At 34.4% G+C, this 13,130-nt stretch overlaps 1 protein-coding gene across 5 annotated transcripts in view; it reads right to left on the bottom strand.

Annotated features, from left to right (window-relative positions):
• LOC113512140 (uncharacterized) overlaps positions 1-13,130 on the bottom strand; it is a 307,054-nt gene that overhangs the window by 92,284 nt on the left and 201,640 nt on the right. For 4 of the 5 annotated variants that reach the window (XM_052893855.1, XM_052893854.1, XM_052893857.1 and 1 more), the window contains one exon: positions 125-171. The exons of the other annotated variant lie outside the window; for it this stretch is intronic. The gene's annotated coding sequence lies outside the window, so the exon portion shown is untranslated. The remainder of the gene's footprint in view (positions 1-124; positions 172-13,130) is intronic. 5 annotated transcript variants of the gene reach the window in all.

The raw sequence follows: 13,130 nt of genomic DNA, 5'->3' as shown, positions 1-13,130 counted from the left end.
AAAGCCAGAATTATCTAAGGTAGGGCTTTCAATTATGTCGAAATGAAACGGATCATCTAATCAGGATTATCGAATTTCTAGTGCTTTTTATAGGTTTCGTGAGTGATTTCTTAATTTCACGTACCTCAGTTAAGAGTCCATTGAGTGATGTTGTATGTAGACAGTTCTCATCTGAAACAAGTACATAATCGAATTAAGTGGGAGACTAGGTAGGTAGGTAGGTAGGTAGGTAGACTAGATAGGTAATACAATTTATATTAGTCTTATATGGAGGTACTTATATATATATATATATATATATATATATATATATATATATATATATATATATATATATACACACACACACACAAACACATATATTATATTTCAACATACATAGGTGACAACCCTAGTGTTGCAGGCGTCTATAGGCTACGATGACCCTTTACTATAAGACGGGGTATATGCTTGCTTACCACCTTTTTGTATAAAAAAAATTACGACAGTAAAAATTTAAAATTGCTGTATTTAAGGCAAGAAATTCATTTATACAATTGAGGAACCAAACTCTTAATTGTTTAGAACCGGAACACTAAAAATTCCGTGGTTACGTTGCTTTATGAAGACGAATGTGAAAGACCTCTTAAGTGTCCTGAAATAAAAATAACTTGCCATCATCGGGGTTTGAAATCTTCTTGAATAATAAATTAGAACGAATGTGACATACGACCGTTCACGATAACGGTCTATGGTATCTGCAGTTTGCGGTTGATGAATTTTTTATGATTAAGTTCAGGCTTTTCGATCTCGACTCGATTTAAATAAAGCAATCTCGACTCGCGACTTCATTCGTTTAACCAGGATAAAAAGTAGCCTATGTCCTTCTTTATATCATATTTGTATGTTACCAAATGTCATAGTGTTTAGATTCAGATTCTTTATTTGAATAAAACATGGTTGCATTAGATGTTTATTCGTGTATACTTCCAGACAGATGTTACATCAAAATGGTGGTGTGCAAAATTTATTAAAATTCTATAACCTAGTCATTTTGTACATAATATAGATATGTCAAATTAATTAATTAGTTAAGCAGTTAAAGCGAAAAAAATAAATAAAAGAAAGTATTATAAATCTTTTCGAAATTGAAGTTCGAATTTTGGATCGATTTTTTCATTAATTGCTCTTAAGATCGATTCAAATAACAGATCTAGATTGATCTACCTCATTCTAAATATTTGTAATTTTTTATACCACTGCCACCTTGGCAAAGAAGCAGACTGTATAGTTTTCTTTATTTAATTTCTTTATTCAACTGATTACAAGAACAAGAAGTTTCTAAAATCAATTGTAATTTTTTGTATGTTATTCTATACAGTAACGGTTACATAACTCCGTCAGTTGTAAACCGATTTAAATTTTTTTTTTCTGAAAAGATACACCCACAAATTGGTCCTATAGAAATTTTATCAAAACCAACTCTGTGGTTTAGTTTTTAAATCAAATCAACTGATTTTTGCCACAACTGAAATAGGTTTTTTGGGGAATAAAATTCATTTAGGAAATTGTTCCATTTGTAATTTTCTTATTTTCAATTTCAGTGTACACATGAAATAATATAAGATCGAATTTTATTAAATCGATTTTTTCAATTTCAATATTCAGATTAATCGATCTGAAAATTCCCGATCTAATTCGATTCAAAGGACCAATATTTTACATAGATTTTTTTACTTTCGATATTCAGATGAATCGATCTGAAAATTCCCGATCTAAATCGATTCAAAGGACCAATATTTTACATAGATTTTTTCACTTTCGATATTCAGATGAATCGATCTGAAAATTCCCGATCTAAATCGATTCAAAGGACCAATATTTTTGTCTAAGATCGTGTACCTTACCTAGTACCGTTCTGTGAGAACGTGAGGGGCAAATAGGTGTGTCACATCATCGCATATTAATGCGACAACACGTATAATGTCTTGTAATTATAACGAGTCGGAAGTTATTCCTTTCATTTGGAGCACGCACTGGTATTACAATAGAGGACTTGTATGCTACGGTCTATATTATACAGCATAGAGATATCGAGATTAATAATTGTATCTTACTGGTTTGATCCGGCGGTTTTGCTTGCGTAAATCATTACATACAGTATTCTATGATCTTAGAATATATCAAATTTCATTCAAAGCCCTCTCGTAATTATCACATGAATAGGTTTTTTTTTTAATGGGTGAAGATGAAATGGCAACCCTGCCTGCGCTACCGGTATACGCTGGTGGGGCACTAGTGAGGTGATAGGTGAAGATGAAAGCAGATCAGTTGGCCCATCGTGAAGAATTCAACCAGAATAATAAATATATAAGAGATAAGTCCACCCTTGCTCACAATATTTATAAATGCATTAACATTGTAATTTACAAGTGCAATAAAGAATATATATATATATATACATTTCATATTGCTATCATCCCTCACGGGCACCTCGCCAGCATATACAGATAGTGCGGGCGAGGTTACTATTTCATTTTCATCCAATTGAGAAAACTGCTTCCCACCAGGGGGACCGTCAGCCAATATAGGTAGCATAAAACAAAGTAACTTGAATATCGTATAATTCTTACAAGCTTACAATTCTTGTATAGGACGCCAATTTTTATATAAGAAATAAGTTTAAGACAATATTTAAAATCCTAATACTAAATGGCTAGATGAGAATAATTTAAAGGTGAACTTATCCAAAACTAAATTAATAGAATTTTTGACATATAATAGTAATTCAATTGACATTAGAGCTTCTGTAAACAATGACTATATAAATACTGTTGACAATACCGAATTTCTTGGTATAACAATAGATCGATATTGTAACTGGAAACCTCATATTGAAAAATTAAACACTAAACTTAATAAATTTGTGTTCGTATTAAATCGTTTGTGGAAAACTGCTGGTAAGGAATTAGCATTATTAGCATACCATGGTTATGTATCATCTCTTTTAAGATACGGTATAATACTGTGGGGTAATTCGGTTGACACTGATATTGTATTTAAGGCACAAAAAAAATGTATTAGGGCACTGTCTAATACACATTTCCGAGTTAGTTGTAAACCATTATTTAGGATGAATAAAATACCTTCTCTTTACCTGTTAGAAATGTGTATTTTTGTTAAGAAACACTCACAATTATTTAAAAAACAAACAGATATTATAAGCCGCAGTAACAGACATAAAAATAAATTATATGTACTACTAAATGTACGACTAAATGTATTGAATACTAACGCTTACTGCATGGCAATACGGATATATAATCATTTGCCTGAAAGTATCAGAAATTGTAATAATTTATCCTATTACAAAAAAAAGCTCTTCAGGCTATTTATGGATAAATGTTATTACTCAGTAAATGAGTTTTTAAATGATAAAATATTTATAAATGATTAGATAAGTGTTCACTTTGTGTTGTGTATATTTTTAATGATTAATTTTTAATATTACAATGAATTGACATGAATAGATACAGAAAGTGACAAAATATTATTGCAAATGTTTATGTTATTATAATAAAATTATTTTAATGTTTTGTTTAATAAGTTTTTATATTTGCACGCCTACAGTGTGGCAGAATAAGATTGGACTATTTTTCTTGTATAGTAACACCTAAAAATGTACCTTATTCCAGCAAATAAATGATTTCCAATAAATGATTTCAATTTCAATACATCCCTATGTCATCATCATCATCATCAGCATCATATCAGCCTTTAACTGTCCACTGCAGAACATAATCCTCCCCTTGGGGAGTTTTGCCAGTAGTTGTCACGCTTGGCAGGCGGATTGACAACCGTAGATAGGCTTTGGAGATGTTCTAAGAGGGACGCTGCTGCCCATCGTCGCCTTTTAGACACCAACAGGAAAGGAAGGGGTGGCCTATTCTATGCCGGGTTCACACGGGACAAGACCTTCCAGTGTAGATGCTCTTTAATTGAAAACTAATTTGAAATAAATAGCAATTATTTGAAAATGTAATGCAATACTTTCCCAAATTAGATCTCTTTTACTTACTGCAAAAAGCCACTATAAGAAAAAAGACTTTTTTTTATACAACTTAGAATGGCAAACAAGCTGACGGCCCACCTGATGGAAAGTGGTAACCGTCGCCTATAAACATAAGCAGTACCATGGACATAACAGAGTATACTGTTTCGCCCATGATACTCCCCATGCGTTGCCATTCCTGAGGACTCAGGTGTTATTCCTCTGTACCCAGAAAATTCACGCCATATCCCACCCTTGAAACCGAAACACAGCCATGCAAACACAACTGCTTCACGGTTGAAACACGAATGGGACAGAGGTAGCCAAGCAATCGACTTTTGTACAAAGTCTCCCTCTGGTCTGATCCCTCTGGTGGTAGACTTCTTTAAATCCAGTCAAACATCTCATCAAAGGTACCATCATCTTGACCTTAAACTTTAATTAAAGATAAGCTGTACCAATATAATTTATGACGTAATTTACCCATGTTACCACTGACCGTAAAACACAAAGTTTAACCCTACAATCTGTTTATCTAACTAATATCTAATATGTAACGGAGCCTTTAAGTAATCCCGTAAACATTATGTCTCAGCATTACACCTTATGGAGATTTACCGATGCGTCAATGTTTATTTGGGACGAGCTTCTGGGTCAAGATATGGTAGCAATTAGTGAAGGCGCCGAAGACGTTACCATGTGCTGACTAAGCACATTTTAGATGTGTACTGTGTACACTATACAGTATATTCAACTTGTGGACAGTCACTTCGATACATTAGCACGTGCATTAATATTAATAGAGGCAAATGCGACGTTAGTTAATATTTCGAGCAAGACAATTTCAGCACTATCTCTAGAAATTACTTTATCGTTATGTCGCTGTAATGTTAAATTTTGTATGTATGCTTGTTTATCATCTTTATACTCGTATATTGCAAATAGTTAATAATTTTACTTTTTGAATTTGGTAAAGGTACTTATAATTATTTTCTGTAGTGTATTACTCTGTTAACTTTCTTAATTATACAATATTATCATTCTCTCCCTCGAATCGAGGGAGATTTTTGAGAGAATTAGAGGGGATTTCGTTCGAAATGAGAACGTTAACATCAAAATAAATAATTATAGTATTAGAAGTAAATAAAGAAAATTGTTCAAAACACGAAATGAAATGAAATTTATTTGTCAGTGTTGATAAGGTGTTGCATATTGTAGTAACATCTATTATGTTTCGCCACATTAAAAGGAATGCAAATATTGTTAATTGGATTTATACATAATTAATTATTAACTAACCCAAGAACTAAAGTAAAACATTTTTCGCTGTCTGATACATTATAGCTAGATGGTTTATTAAAATTCAATCAAAGCACATCAACCATAGAACAGTTTCAGCTACGCATAACGGCCAAAGGTCCGGATATACTTACAATACCCACAAAACATTGCCCTCCTATTTTCCATCTAAGTAGAGGTCGAGAATTTGGAAATGGGTTAATTTTCAATGGAGGTATCGAGGGAGACAATAATACAGCTTAAACAAGCAAAACTCTTAGAACCAATGTTGTTTATTGAATGCAGAAATTCTTGAGAATTCCTTTATTTGTTTTCCAGATATAATAAAATACTTATTAGAATTAAAGAAGATTCAACCTTTATTATATGGAATTTATTGTTATTAAACCAAGGAGAAGGAAACAATATAAAAGCATTTTAAAGTAATAAGATTATTGGATATTGAAGAGGAGTTGTCGAAGTTTGTTATTAAATCTACTGGATTATATATTGAGTTAAAACTACAATCTACTTGGTCAGCACATTTTATTTGCTATTTTTATTGCATTATTTGTGCGCTTGTTAGAAAACATTTCACACACTTTCATTTTAGAGCCTTTTTCAGAGTTTCATTTCTCATTTCAACCTTACTTTAAAATAGTTTGTAGAATATGGGTTGAAGATTTGTCTACAGTGTAAACTCTACACCATAAGAAACTATCTGAACATTAATATTAGTAATCAAGATTTTTAATATTAGTAATAAAAGTTTCTGATATTTTGCTAATTCTTACATCTGCTGCGACTTTAAAATATTGATTTTCTTCTTTCCACGTGTTTCTCCTTTCCTACAATCTCCAAGCCTTCAAGCGGGAAGTAAATAGGTATCTATACGCAATCGGCAACGACTTAGCTCCTATTACTAGGAAGGTAAATATAGATAAATCCTGAAAACATTAATTTTTACATTTTAACTTTTTGAATTGTACAGCGGTGATTATCTGTATACTATTTAATATATTATGTGTGTGTGTGTATTGTGTATGTAAATTTACTAACATTAGTTTTAAAAATATTGTTACTAATAAATATTTTAATGGACCAAAAAAGTCTGAAATAAAATTTATTATTATTAACACTCCTTTATTGTGCAGTTGTGTAAAAAATACCTATGGTCAGCTATGGGATGTTGAGGATTATAAATATTATTTTGTATCGAAAAGAAATATAAATAATTTCGAGGTAAAGTGACTGAAACCTCAGTCAGTTCTTTTAATAATAACAAGAAGAAATGAACATAGTTTTATTTTGTCACATAAGAAGCATACACTAAGAAATTATTTTTGACAATATTAAAGAGCAAATGCGATATTAAGCATGTCTCAAAGAAAGAATAAATAACTAATACATTTATATAGTAATTTAATTACGTAATCGTAACTTTACATGGTATATGATATATTCTTTAGCATTATAAAGGTTGTAAGCCTATTGGTAATAAATAGAAATGAAGCACTAGTTCTCACAGCTGATTTATTTTAGATATCATACTATTAAATCATATATTTACTTACTTTACTTTGTATATGACATATAACAAATAATATAACATAAATAAATACCCAACTTCTGTTAATCCATTCACACTTATTTAACTATAGCTTCTTTAGGACTTCCATCAACAATAATTGTGATATATTTTATATAATGACCGCAGGGAGCTCCGCTCTGTTCAACGGTTGGACAGGAAGTGTCTCCTACCCAAATGACAATCTTTTATATATCCACACGGCCGAATTCGAGTAAACAAGTCAGTGAGACCATGTGTTTTTACAATTTCATTACTTTTTATTTAAGTATCATGATAATAAATAATTATAAAATCAATTAAAATATAAATGAGTGTTCTATGTACATTACAAGAATAATTTATTACCAAATTCGGTATAATAACAATTTTAATACTTTATTATATTTAAAGTAGTTACTTTGATTTTTTTTAATAAATGTAGGTACACATTTTGACACAAGATGTTTAAGACAATTAATATAATTTAAAATAAATATCTAACACATGCAAAACCGCGGACAAGAGCCATACTGGCTTTTGTATAAAGCTTTTACATGTCTTTGATGTAAAAATTTACCAACATATTTCACAAGACCAAGGTTACCCTTTAAACGGGGATGTTTATACCGTATCTTGACCTATACATGCTTAGAAAGGAAAAAACGATAACGCCCCGGGTGATGTTCCGACCAAAAATATCAATTTATAGCTGCGAGTTTACGGCGATAGTAAAATAACTTTGGTTATGCGAAATACCCAGAGTTTAAAAGTCCCAAGTCACTAAAGCCGTTGGGCGAATGGAACGATCGGTTTTTAGTAGGCCACGGGTATTACTTGCTTCGAAAGAATATAAAACTGTTCAGCATAATCTCGAGGAAAATGATAATTAATGGATACGGAGACAAAATTTTGGAACCGCCAGGCTTTGGTTGAGACGTTGAATTATAATCGGTAACTGATGAATGTCAATTTTGTGAAACCTTTTTGATATTGTACATATGAAAGTGTGCTAGTACGTTGCCTCTTATCGTGTTAATGGTTCAACCAATAATGGAATTTAGACATGCACGTACTATTCGGCTCTTTTGCGGACGTTTTCAGTCTGGCATCTATCATGCAAACAAACAGCCCTCTCCATAGCTCGCTGAGGAACTTGAAACTGTTGCATACGGCCAACCGTGTCCGGCAGTCCGGGGGCTATAATAAATTAGATTAATAAGAACGAGTGTTGTGCAGGACATTAAACTAGCTATAACGATATTTTATCGTTAGTGCCTGCTATTGTTTTGGACAAGTCGTAGACAAGTTTCGGTCGGCTAATTACTTATGGCAGTGTCGCTCGTACTATGTGAACTCGACTCTGAAATGAACGAAATAAGACTTTGTTTCGCTTGAATGTAGATTTACCATACCAATTTATTACATAACTTTTTTACTCTTCGACGTACTATGTGCACTATCTAGTCCCAATGTAAGCTTGTACTATGTGTACTTAACAATTAATAGAAATACTTAAGTACATAAGATATGGCGGTTTTAATGCAACTTAGAATGGCCCACCTGATGGAAAGCAGTAACCATCGTCTATAGGAATGAACAGTACCATAGACATAACAAAGTATACTGTTAACAAAGTATGCAATTTTTGAGTAGTAGGGTGTTATGCCTCTGTATCCTCTAAATTCACTGCCATATCCCACCCTGCTTCACGGAAGAAACACAAATGGGGCACAAGTATCCAAAGCGAACGACTTTTATAAAAAATCTACCTCTAATAAATGTCAAATCCATTTTGTATAAATTCTTTACTTTAATTTAATCAGCTTAATAACAGCATGGCATGTATCATTGCACATATGTATAGATTATAAGTGTACAAATCTTTCAAATCCAAAGTATTACTGTAGTCTAACTATTTATTGTATACCTAGTATTGTAGTTTTTTTTTTTTTTTTCATGTTAATAGTTATATATAATATGAATACGCGTGTCGTGGCGGCATTTAATTGAGACAGCATTTTATATTGTGTTTTTTTTACAACACAGGGGGCAAACGAGCATGCGGCTCACCTGATGGTAAGTGACTACCGCCGCCCATGGTCACCCACAACAACTACGGCATTGCAGGTGTGCAGCCGGCCTTTTAAAAAGGAGTATGCTCTTTTCTTGAAGGTTATGTTGTCATATCGGTTCGAAAATACTGCTGCTGGAAGTTGATTCCAAAGAGTGGTTATGCGTGGGAATAAGTGTCTTGAAAAACGCACGGTGGAGGACCGCCACTCGTCCAGAGTAACCTTATTATCATGTATTTTAAGTAGATATAAATGTATGCTTTGTCGGTTGTCCTTAAATAAATAAATAAATGAATGGGCCGGTATGTCAAACCGCTAAACCACAAAGGTCGTGTAGTATTTTATAATAACTAGTTTCTACCCGCAAAACAAAGACAAAACAGCCCGTAAGGGTGGGTAATATTTTTTTTTATACAACTTAGAATGGCAAACAAGCTGATGGCCCACCTGATGGAAAGTGGTAACCGTCGCCTATAGGCATGAGCAGTACCATGGACATAACAGAGTATACTGTTTCGCCCATGATACCCCCCATGCGTTGTCATTCCTGAGGACTCAGGTGTTATTCCTCTGTACCCAGTAAATTCACGCTATATCCCACCCTTCAAATCGAAACACAGCCATGCAAACAACTACTTCACGGTACAAACACGAATGGGACAGAGGTAACCAAGCAATCGACTTTTGTACAAAGTCTCCCTCTGGTAAACAAATAAAATTTATTCATCAACATCGATGCATAGTTGAGTTTTCAATCCATAAACCAAGGTTTTTCATGGTACCGCTCGCCATTTACAGGGAATCCATTTTTATACTCTAGAATCGGAATGGTCACGCACAGTGCGGTTTTATAGGAGCTTCCTCTCGGGAACCCTCAGGTTGTGGAATAATCTTATTGTACAGATATTATTTAGAGATCACAGCATGGGGTTCTTCAAAGGGCTTAATAAGGTTTTTTAAGGGTTGGCAACGCGCACGTGACATCCCTGATGTTGTACGAGTAGGCAGAGCGACTTCTCTGATAGTAAACCGGTTTACTATCCAAAGAGATGTATGCTTGTTTGCCACTATAGTAGTATAAAAAAACTCTTTGAGTAGAAAACAAAAGTGCAATAAAAATATTATTTCTAAAGCCCATAGTAAAGAATAATTCCCGCATGGTCCCGGATAGGATATATATGATAGAATAAGCTACCGATTCCCTTCCCGTAGGTGTCGTAAGAGGCGACTAAGGGAGGACGAGGATATTGGGCATTAGCATCCTTTTTAAAACAACTCCAAAGCTTAACTGCAGTTGCCAATCTGTCTGTCTAGCGTGGCAACTACTGGCAAAACCTCCCTAGGGGAACACCTATGTTCAGCACTGGGCAGTTAAAGGTTGAAATGTAACAATGTAACAAAAATAGTAAAAATAAAGAAATAAACTCCAATATTGTTTTTTATTTGAAAATATTTATTTATCTTTCAATTACAATTTGCCACATTAGATTTGACAATCACAAAATATTAAATGGGTTTCCGCCGCTAATAAAATATTTCAGCCATCAAAACTTTCTCAGAAATACGAAGTTTACGCGTCCGTGCTCGATGATCCTGCGGGAACTCATTTTTTTCAACCGACTTCAAAAAGAAAGGGGATGTCAATTCGGTTGTATTTCTTTCTATATTTGTTACCTCATAACTCCATCAGTTCTCAATCTATTTGGAAAATTATTTTTCTATCTGAAAGTATATACTTATAGTCATATATACAACCCGCCACAAACTAAAGTTTCATCCCAATCATCTGGACGAGTGGCGGTCTTCCACCGTGCGTTTTTCAAGGCACTTTCTTCCACGCACAACCATTCTTTGGAATCAACTTCCAGCAGCAGTATTTCCGAACCGATACGACAACATAACCTTCAAGAAAAGAGTATATTCCTTTTTAAAAGGCCGGCAGCACACCTGCAATGCCGCTGGTGTTGTGGGTGATCATGGGCGGCGGTAGTCACTTACCATCAGGTGAGCCGCATGCTCGTTTGCCCCCTGTGTTGTAAAAAAAAAAAAAAAAAAAGTCCCGTAGAAAATTTATGAAAATCGATTCAATACTTTAGTTTTGAATTCAAAATAACTTTGGTCATGCCACAAGTGAAGTCAGTTCGTTTGAGGAATACAATCTCGTCATCGGAACGATTTTCAAAGTGATTTCGATTCGAGTACACATAGTAAATGCAATATAAGATATTATAGGCCTAATACGGCCAGTGCTCTGGTTTATTGACGGCACGTGAGGTGTGTGTCCATATTGTGCTTGAAACTCGTAAACTTCAGCGCTGTCGTTTGGACGAAGTTTCCCTCTTTAGAGCACACTGTATATGATTTGTTCGGAACAAATGATTAGTGTATTATCTTTGTATATCTCTTCGAGCAATTAGGATAGGGCGTTGACTTTTAAGGAAGTTCAAGGTTCTAAATTCGTTTATATATTTTTCTAATTCATTATTATATTCTAGATCGTTTTTGATATTTTTTTACTTACATTTATTGACTAATTTAAAAGTACTACAACAATACCTATTACAAAAAGAATTATCAAAATCGGAATTTACGTAACATATATCCTGATGAAGATCTTGAGAAACTACTCGATTTATTTAATTGATTTTGTAATAAATAAAAATCGTTGTCCTGTTCTACGAATATTTTTTAACGAGAATAAACCTTTTTCTGTTGTTTTTGGTCACCATGGCAACGCGGGCCTTTCTCAGTTGCCAGTATTTATCTAAATAATAACTAAGAACTTAACAACGCTCTATATATGTATATAATAGATGACAACATGTTTGTATGTACACAATGGACATATAACAGTGGTATATTTAATATATACATAAAATAAATAATAACTACTGAATGGATTTAACTGAAATTTGGAACATGAGTAGGTTATATGCTTAGATTTTGTAGTAGAGTGTACTAGCCTAGACTTCATTCATATGTCTAGGATATGTCGATAGACCAGGATAAATAACTACCTAACTACCTTCTTCTCGATCTCAAATAGCGCATTCATCTTCTTAACAGTACCAGTAGTGATTTTTGTGTATTGTTAAAATTATATAATGTAATAAGTAGTTAAAGTGAAATAAATATATGTATATTTAGGTAGTATATTCAGACAGGCGTGACAGATATGTATGTACGAGGTCTGTCCGGAAAGTTCGTATAAAAGTGTTCTGGAATGCGAGAAAGAGGAGTGGGGAGGCCAGGTAAGCGCAGGACCCCTTCCTTATGTCCCTAACAATGCTTCAGTTCTGGTCTGACCGCCGTGCGGTGCGAACTGGCTTGTCACGCCATCTGTGAAGTTACCTCTTAACGAAACCCCGTCGGCATGGAGCCCGCTTCCGTTGAAGAGCAGCGCGTCGTAATCAAGTTTCTCTCGAAACTCGGCAAGAATGGCCGTGAAAGCAAAGAGTGGAAGACATCCGGGGAACCACGAACAAAAAAATCAAGAAAATCCCGCTCAAATGTCAAGACAATGTTGATTGTTTTTTTCGATGTTCGGGGGATTGTCCATCAAGAATTCGTCCCTCCAGGCCAGACAGTTGATGGAAAATTCTACGTCGATGTGCTCAGACGCCTCAAAGCTCGTGTGGCACGAGTTCGTCCAGAATTGGCGCGAGAGGGGCGTTGGATTCTTCACCACGACAATGCCCCTGCCCACACCTCTCTTGTTGTCCGTGAGTTTTTGAGTAAAAATTCCATTACGGTGACCGAACACCCCCCCTATTCGCCGGATTTGGCCCCGTGTGACTTCTTCTTGTTCCCAAAAACCAAATTGGTACTTCGGGGGCGGCATTTGGGGGACATAAATGAGATAAAAAAAGCTACGACGGGGCAGCTGAGAAACCTACAACCAGAGGACTTTCAAGGAGCCTTCTCACAGTGGAAACGGCGTTGGCACAAGTGCATTATGTCACAGGGGGAGTACTTTGAAGGGGATAAAATTGATTTACCTGAATAATTGTAAAATAAAATTTTTAAAAAACTTTTATACGTACTTTCCGGACAAACCTCGTATGTATGTTCATACATACATATCTGTCACGCCTGTCTCCCATTAGGGTAGGCAGAAACAATGTAACGTCAAATGCTTCGATTCAAACAAACCTCTTTAGCTTCTTTCATATACATCAAT

Source organism: Galleria mellonella, unplaced genomic scaffold (assembly GCF_026898425.1).
Source record: "Galleria mellonella isolate WM207_F2 unplaced genomic scaffold, CSIRO_AGI_GalMel_v1 utg184, whole genome shotgun sequence".
Lineage (NCBI taxonomy): Eukaryota > Metazoa > Arthropoda > Insecta > Lepidoptera > Pyralidae > Galleria > Galleria mellonella.
The sequence above is the reverse complement of the archived record's forward strand: the minus strand, read 5'-3'. Positions and strand labels throughout refer to the sequence as shown.